The sequence below is a fragment of the Phoca vitulina genome, unplaced genomic scaffold (assembly GCF_004348235.1).
Source record: "Phoca vitulina isolate PV1807 unplaced genomic scaffold, GSC_HSeal_1.0 scaffold1, whole genome shotgun sequence".
NCBI classification, from domain to species: Eukaryota; Metazoa; Chordata; class Mammalia; order Carnivora; family Phocidae; genus Phoca; species Phoca vitulina.
Window position 1 is genome coordinate 59,343,231 of NW_022589704.1, and position 8,560 is coordinate 59,351,790.

At 45.2% G+C, this 8,560-nt stretch overlaps 1 pseudogene; it reads left to right on the top strand.

Moving 5' to 3' along the window:
* Window positions 1-998: 998 nt before the first annotated feature.
* Window positions 999-1,906, top strand: LOC116642846 (annotated as a pseudogene).
* The last annotated feature ends 6,654 nt before the right edge of the window (window positions 1,907-8,560 follow it).

Genomic DNA, 8,560 nt, shown 5'->3' on the forward strand with positions numbered 1-8,560 from the left:
TGTGGTGCTGGTTCTAAATACATCTATTTTTCATAGGACCAATACTAGTTTTCATGCAAAGATAAGCATTATCTACCAGAAAATTGATGGAATTCTTATTTTTTGTATTTTTAATAATGAAAATATTAAAATTACTCAAACTGGTGGGTTTTTAAAAAATATTTGTTTATTTATTTATTTTAGAGAGACAGAGTGTGTGTGAGTGGCAGAGGGGCAGAGGGAGAGGGAGAGAGAGAGAATCCCAAGCAGACTCCCCACTGAGCACGGAGCCCGATCTCACGACCCTGGGACCATGACCTGAGTTGAAATCTAGAGTTGGACACTTAACCAACTGCGCCGCCCGGGCACCCTTCCAACTGTTTTTGACCTAACATAAGAGTGATTCTTCAGGCCAGAAAACTGCCTTATTTGCAAATAAGGCCAAGAAGCAAAATCATCTAAGATTACACAAAATATAAGCCAACAAAATCATATGTAGATACACAGAAATAATATTAATCTTGGTGAGAAAATACATCATTGGTTTGAAATGCAAATATTTCTCTTAAAAAGCGGTGACTTATTTAGTAGCTGTCGGTAAGCCATAGGCTCATTAATAATAATCACATGTGCCTATCACCATACAGACGGAGTCCCAGCTGATGCTAAACACCAGGCAAATCCACAGCATTATGACGCTTGTGAATTCCCATAAGCCGGCGCTAGGTTTTCTCATCTTCGTCTTGTCAGGGCTGGCAGAATCCCTGGCGTATGATCAGTCCTTTCTTCTTGCTCCCAGCCTCTTCGCGTGTGAGAGAATAAATGTCCTTGCTGTTTGAGCCAGTCAAGTTGAAGTTCTCTTACTTGAAGCCAAGGACATCAGAATGGTCACAACTACAGCCTGTTTCCCTAGTTATAGGGGAGGGATAGTCAAATCTGCTTAAAAGGGTTTTGAGGGCCTTTCCGCGCTACCCAGGGAAGTGTCCATACGGCATGGTTTTGCGTTCCCGTCGTCACTTAAAGGGAAACTTTCACAATGTCCGGAGCCCTTGATGTCCTGCAAATGAAGGAGGAGGATGTCCTCAAATTCCTTGCAGCAGGAACCCATTTAGGTGGCACCAACCTTGACTTTCAAATGGAACAGTACATCTACAAAAGGAAAAGTGATGGGATCTACATCATAAATCTGAGGAGAACCTGGTAGAAGCTTCTGCTGGCAGCTCGTGCCATTGTTGCCATTGAAAACCCAGCCGATGTCAGTGTCACATCGTCCAGGAACACTGGCCAGCGAGCTGTGCTGAAATTTGCTGCTGCTACGGGAGCCACTCCTATTGCCGGCTCCTTCGCTCCTGGAACCTTCACTAACCAGATCCAGGCAGCCTTCCGGGAGCCGAGACTGCTGGTGGTTACTGATCCCGGGGCTGACCACCAGCCTCTTACAGAGGCGTCCTATGCTAACCTGCCTACCATCGCTCTGTCTAACGCCGACTCTCCTCTGCGCTGTGTGGACATTGCCATCCCTTGCAGTGGGTCTGATGTGGCGGCGGCTGGCCAGGGAGGTTCTGCGCATGCGTGGCACCATTTCCTGCGAACACCCGTGGGAGGTCATGCCTGATCTCTACGTCTACAGAGATCCTGAAGAGATTGAAGAGGAAGAGCAGGCGCCGCTGAAAAGGCTGTGACCCAGGAGGAATTTCAGGGTGAATGGACGGCTCCAGCTCCTGAGGTCACTGCTACTCAGCCTGAAGTCGCAGACTGGTCTGAAGGCGTGCAGGTGCCCTCGGTGCCGATGCAGCAGTTCCCTACTGAAGACTGGAGCGCCCAGCCGGCCCCTGAAGACTGGTCTGCAGCTCCCACTGCTCAGGCCACTGAATGGGGAGGAACAACCACTGAGCGGTCTTAAGCTGCTCTTCCACAAAGGCAAACAAAATGGGAATAGAAATGGGAAAGGTTGACTGAAAATAAACAGTTTGTAAAAGTCGGGAAAAAAAAAGGGTTTTGAGGATAGTTGATGAGCTAACACATTTAGAACTCCTTGCACAGTGATGGTCTCAGAAAGTACTAAGTCAATGTGAGTTCCCTCCCTTCCCCTTTCTCTCTTATGAAACTTTCCATTTAAATATTAGGGAGGCAGTGTTCAACACACATGAAGCTTCAAAAACTAATGATGTAATGTATGGTGATTAACATAACATAATAATAAAACACACACACACACACATGAAGCTCATCGGACTGTCTATCCATTATGTCACGTGCTAGTCTTGATGCCACCAATTTTGAAAAGATTCCTTATTGGGATTAACTATGATTTTCTCATTTTTGTTACTGTTAAACTCACTAAAGGATTTATTCCAGAAAATTATTAAAAGAGGGTCTGTGAATAAAAACTTCAATTTGCACTAGGAAAGCAACCACAAAAACAGCTGAGAAGACTCTTCCTCCCCAAAAAGAAGCTGTTATACTGGTCGCCCAGCAGTTTGGGTCCATGTTCATCCCATCAGGATTTTCAAAACCTTTTTATTTGGAAAATGTCAAATCTATAGGAAAGTTGTGAGCACAGAAGAATATTAACATTAAGAACATTCATACAGGGGCACCTGGGTGGCTCAGTCGTTCAGCATCTACATTTGACTCAGGTCATGATCCCAGGGTCCTGGGATCGAGCCCCGCATCGGGCTCCCTGCTCAGCGGGAAGCCTACTTCTCCCTCTCCCACTCCCCCTGCTTGTGTTCCCTCTCTCACGTGTCTCTCTCTGTTAAATAAATAAATAAAATCTTTAAAAAAAATTCATACATCCTTTACCCAGATGTATCTCTTGTCAACATTTTGCCCATTTGCTCTGTTGTTCTCTTTCTCTCTCCATATTTATATACATATTATATTTTTTCTGAATCATTTGAGAGTAAGTTGATGATGATGGCCATTACAATAAATTTAATTTTAAATTTAAAGTTCATTTTAGAACTTAACACTTAAAGGAATATATACTTGTACATGATTTTCATGGCTCAAAATCCAAAGGGTACTAAAGGGTATAAGAGTTAAAAATTAATCTCCCTTCCAACTCTATGCCTTCGACACCCTGTCTCAGCATGAGAATTTGAAATTCAGAAAGAAATGTATCCTGAGATTCTCTGAACCCATTTTCTTTCCCAATTATATAAAAACTCCACACATCCAAAACAATTGAGAAAATTATATTTACCCCAAAGAGTCTAAGAGACCTAATACCTAGTAGAACCCCTCAGGAACTATTGCTCCTTCTGGTGCTACCAAGCTTTGGCACCTTGGCTTTATTTAGCCATTTATTCGTTCATACAGTTCTTCATTCATCTACCAATCCTTTCTCAAGTCCTACGCCCTGTGCTAATGTGACGGGCGCATTTTCCAACATTTCCCACCCACAAGCTCTTCTCTCAGTGTCACCCTGGCACTACTCCCATGAAGGGGTGGGATCAGCGTTCCCTTCCCCACCACAGTAGACATTATTTGACCTCCAAGGCCAGGTTATCAAAGGCAATACAGCTTCTTCCATCTGGTTCTCCTGGGATGTTTGTTTTGGGAACCCAGACACCGCTGTGTGAGGAAGCCCTTGTGGAGAGGAACTGACGGTTTGCACCAATGGCCAGCCATGTGAGTGAGCCATATTGGAAATGTCAGCTGGAGCCACCCTAGTTGACAATGCATGGAACAGAGACGAGCTGTCCCTGCTAAACCCTGCCCACGTCGCATGAAGTATTTAAACCATTTTTGTTGTTTTAGGCCACTATGTTCTGGGGTACTTTTTTCCACAACAAAAGTTAACCAGAACAGCAAGGCAGAGGGGATGCACAGGTAGACAGACAGAGTCAGGGTGCCTGCCTTCAAAGAGCTCATGCTCTAGTGGAGGAGGGAGACAAGCAACAAAGATTCATTAAATACAGTGGGAGGAGTGTGGTCTACAGAAATACCATCATGATATAAAATTTTAAGTGGTAGGAGAAATTACCTGAGTTTGAAGGGGGTCTCAGAAAGACTGGCAGAAAATAAAAGTTGAGTTGGGTCTTGAAGGCTGAGTAGCAGCTCGTCAGGTCGAGGAAAGAGGTCCTCTCCATCGCTGCAGTAGGGGAATGTGAAGAAGGATGGTAAGGAGGGCGGGGCCAGGGGTAAGATAAAATCAGAGAGAAGGAAGGACCAAAGTCAAGGATTCTGGTTTGAGTGAGAACAGAGACAAGGGAAGAAGCAGGAACTGGGGAGGCTAGCAGAGAAAAATAAATGAGGTCACAGGATAGTTGGGGCTACCAGGCAGGGCGGGGTTCTCAGGGAGCCCAGGACCAAGACCACTGCCTGCTTCTGCCTCCCAGGAGCCACATGAGCTATGGAAGTTGTAGGAGCCTGGGAGGGTCTCTTCAGGTTCAGAACCAGTCTTCCCTCTGTCAAATGAGGGGTTGGAACTTATGAGCTGATCCTGTCCAATTACGTGACACTAAAGTCATAAGTTGGAGGGTAAAGGTTTCTCAAAACATGGTCCCACCTACACATTTTACCAGTTCCCCAGGCTTTCCTGATGCCAGTTATGTTTAAGAAAACTGTCTATGAGGGGCACCTGGGTGGCTCAGATGGTTAAGCGTCTGCCTTTGGCTCAGGTCATGATCCCAGGGTCCTGGGATCGAGCCCTGCATCAGGCTCCTGGCTCAGCGGGGAGCCTGCTTCTCCCTCTCCCTCTGCCTCTCTCCCTGCTCATGCTCTCTCTCTCTGTGTATCTCTGTGTCTCAAATGAATAAATAAAATCTTTAAAAAAAAAAAAAAGAAAACTGTCTATGAGATGAATGGATAATATATATATCACATCTATCACATATATATATGATGGAATACTGCTCAGCCATCAGAAAGAATGAAATCTCACCATTTGCAACAACGTAGATGGAACTAGAGGGCATTATACTAAGCGAAATAAATCAGAGAAAGACAAATATATGATTTCACTCACATGTGGAATTTAAGAAACAAAACAGATGAACATAGGGGAAGGGAAGGAAAATAAGATGAAAACAGAGAGGAAGACAAACCATAAGACTCTTAACCACAGGAAACAAACTGGGGGTTGCTGGAGGGGAGGTTGGTGGGGGGATGGGGTAACTGGGTGATAGGCATTAAGGAGGACACGTGATGGAATGAGCACTGGGTGTCATGCAACTGATGAATCACTAAATTCTACCCCTGAAACTAATAATACACTATAGGTTAACTAAATTGAATATAAATTAAAAAAAGAAAACTGTCTATGAACTGAACGGAAATGAATTTCTCTTGTTCTTGATTTCTTTGCAGAGAGAACAAAGAAATTTTTGCACTCTGTGGGCAATACTATAGAAATGTAACATAAAACTGTGTATGATTTCTTTTAAATACCACACCATTTACCCACGCCGCAAACTGAATGTTTCTTTTCCCCTCAGGTAAGAAAGTGGTACATCCTTCCCTTCTGTCTTAAGGAAGCAAACTTACTATAGGGGAGAGGCTAGGAAAGGCCCTCCTTGACATCAGAGGGCTGGGGCTACTACTGGGAAGACTCGAGAGCCCCAGAGAGGGAGGGTGGGCAGCAATTGAGGGTAGACATGTTGAGGGGCGCCTGGGTGGCTCAGTCGTTAAGCGTCTGCCTTCGGCTCAGGTCGTGATCCCCGGGTCCTGGGATCGAACCCCGCATCGGGCTCCCTGCTCCGCGGGAAGCCTGCTTCTTCCTCTCCCACTCCCCCTTCTTGTGTTCCCTCTCTCACTGTGTCTCTCTCTGTCAAATAAATAAATAAAAATCTTAAAAAAAAAAAAAAAAATACCTTTAGGGTAGACATGTTGAAACTTACTCCACAACTCTGGCTGGGCAGCTGCTAAGAGCATTGGGGTTTGTTTGTGGCAAACACTACAAAAACACTAGCATTTTCTAGACAGTCAGTTGTATAAGACAGGAGGATGATTGATTTCACTGACAGGTGCAGAAACAGAGTCACGAGAGGAATCTTCTAGAAGAGAAAATCGGGGCCTGGACAAGCTTCTTGACATCAGACAAGTAGAAGCAGAGCAGAGGCACGGGTTGGCTTTTCAAACGTTAATGAGCGTTCCTAATCAGATAAATGCGGCTTTCACGAGGACTTCTGCTCCCACACAACCTAGTTTGAGGCTGAGCGAGACTGGCATGCACTGGATTAAACGCAGCGAGGATCTCATCTAAGGACAGGCCTGGTGCTCTTTTCCTAAGTCACCAGGAGGATTGTAAATAAGACAAATTGGGGAACTATAAATTCCTCACCTCCCGCGGTCCGGACAAACTCACAGGAGCACCCACATATCAATTTAGTCCGAAGAATTCAACACTTAGCTGAAAACTGTATCAGATGGTCTGAGAAAAGGAGAGCTGAGAGAGGAAGCAGGGAGAGGGGGTTGGGGATGGAACAGGAAATGCTGAGTGGGCAGGTGGTGCAGCCTGGACATTCCAGCCTGTGGGCTCCCTGGCCTGGTGAAGTGAAAATGGACCTGAAGCCCTGAAGGGAGAAGAAGGAAGCCCCACAGGACAGGAGGCATCGCGTCCAGGCAGGGGCCCCTCCCACTGCCCTTGCAGGGAGGTCCGCAGCCTCCCTGCTGGCTCCTAAGGGGCACTGATCTTCGGCCCCCACTCCTGGCAGCATCTCCCCCCAACCCTTGGGTGCGTCCCACTGCCGGGTACAGCCTCTTCACCAAATAAAAGGTCCAGGGAAGCAGCCCCTTTGGTAAGGCGCTCCAGGAATTTATGATTCGTAGGTGGAAGACCCCCCACCCCGTGTGATAACACAAACCCCAAAGGGATAAGGCTCCACAGCACATATTTTAATTCTTCCTCTTCCCTGAACTATAGCACTTCCAAGGGGTCTAACCATTAAAAATCTAAACTGGGGGGCTCTGTAGTTTGTTGCCTAATCTAGCTTCCTCCTCTCACCCCAGCTTCTTCAAGGATTTATTTCCATTGCGTGTAACTTCTAGGCTTCAGTTCTTTGTGACATCATTGTCCAGCATTGATTTTTGCAAAGCCAAATTCATGCTCACCTCAAAGCCAAAAAATCCTTATAACTCACAGGACATCAAAGGCGAGGTGGGCTTTACCCCATTGGACAGCATGAAGTTGCTACCGGGTTTCAGGCTCAGGGTGGGGTCACCAGGAGGGGGAACAATGGGACTCAGCCATTACTCACCACTTGAGTCCATCGCATCCTTACAACCAAACCAAAAGATAAACACCAAGAGGGAAAAGAGCTTTGCATAAGTCTCACCATGAAAACAAAGAACAATGTTCATGTATTTCATCTGCCCATGCGAGCTCAGGCACAAAGCCATATTGGAGACATCTTTCTCTTCCACATGACGTGAAAACACTGTGCCACAAGGCAAGCCCCTGAAACCCAAGCAAGGGGAACCCAGATCGCCTGACGTTGAAGGCGTTATGACATAGCCAGGGTCAGGCCACCTCCTCCGAGAAGGCAAAGCCACCAAGATCAGGGAATGGGAAGAAGGGAACTGGATCTCTTTTCAAGGTTCTCCCATGGGTTTTATCATCTGTACATGCAAGTAAATGAGAAAGTGCAATAACACACATCCTATAATGTAAAAAACAGTCTCCTGCCCCCTTGATAGTCCCCTTTTAGCTCTTTCTTGCATTTTCCTCCAGATTTCTAAATAATAAGCTTATACAGCTATCAACTGATCCATTTGGGACATCATTTCTTGGCCTCCTACTATGTTAGAAGACTCTGACACTCTCTTCCCCTATTCTCTCAGTATTGATGAGTTATGACTTCTGGTGAAATTGACTATCCATGTTTATTTGTCACATATTGCTCACCACTGAGGACAGCAGCGAACTACAATGTCAGTCCCTCTGTCTCCTAGCATCTAGTGTTGCTGTTGAGAAGTCTCGGGCCATTCCAATTCCTGGTCCTTTGAACAGAGGCTATTTCACCCATCTAGGGACACGTTGAGGGTCTTCTCTTTATTCACAGTTTCTGGAATATCAAAGTGGTGTCTCCTGGTGTGGATCTTTTCAAATCCACAAGGAAATTTTCTGGTACGATTTCCCAAGCCTTTCAACTTCATTTTCTTTATTCCCTTTTCCTGTAATTCCTACTAGGTGAATGTTGTTGGCCTTCCTGGACCAGTCCTTTAATTTTCTTATCATTTCTTTCCTATAGGCCATCTCTGGTTTTTTGTTCATCTTCCTGGGAGATTTTCCCACTTTATCATCTGCCAAATCTTCTTTTTTTTAGCTCTTCTATTTTTAATTTCTAAAAACTCTCCTTTCCTCTTCTTTGATCATTCCTGAATTAAAGCATCCTGCTGCTGATTAATGGGGGCAGCACTGCCTCTTATCTCCCTAAGAATATTAAATACATGTTTGGTGTGTGTTTGAGAAGTTTTACTCTGTTCCCCTGCTTTGTTTCTGTTTCCTCCTAAATCTTTTTTCCTGCTTGAATGATTTTGGTCTGTTTCATGTTGAAGGCTTCCCCCCAGAATCAGACAACCCCTGGATGTTCATTCATATAGAAGACTAAAATCACACAATCTGATTTGTGGG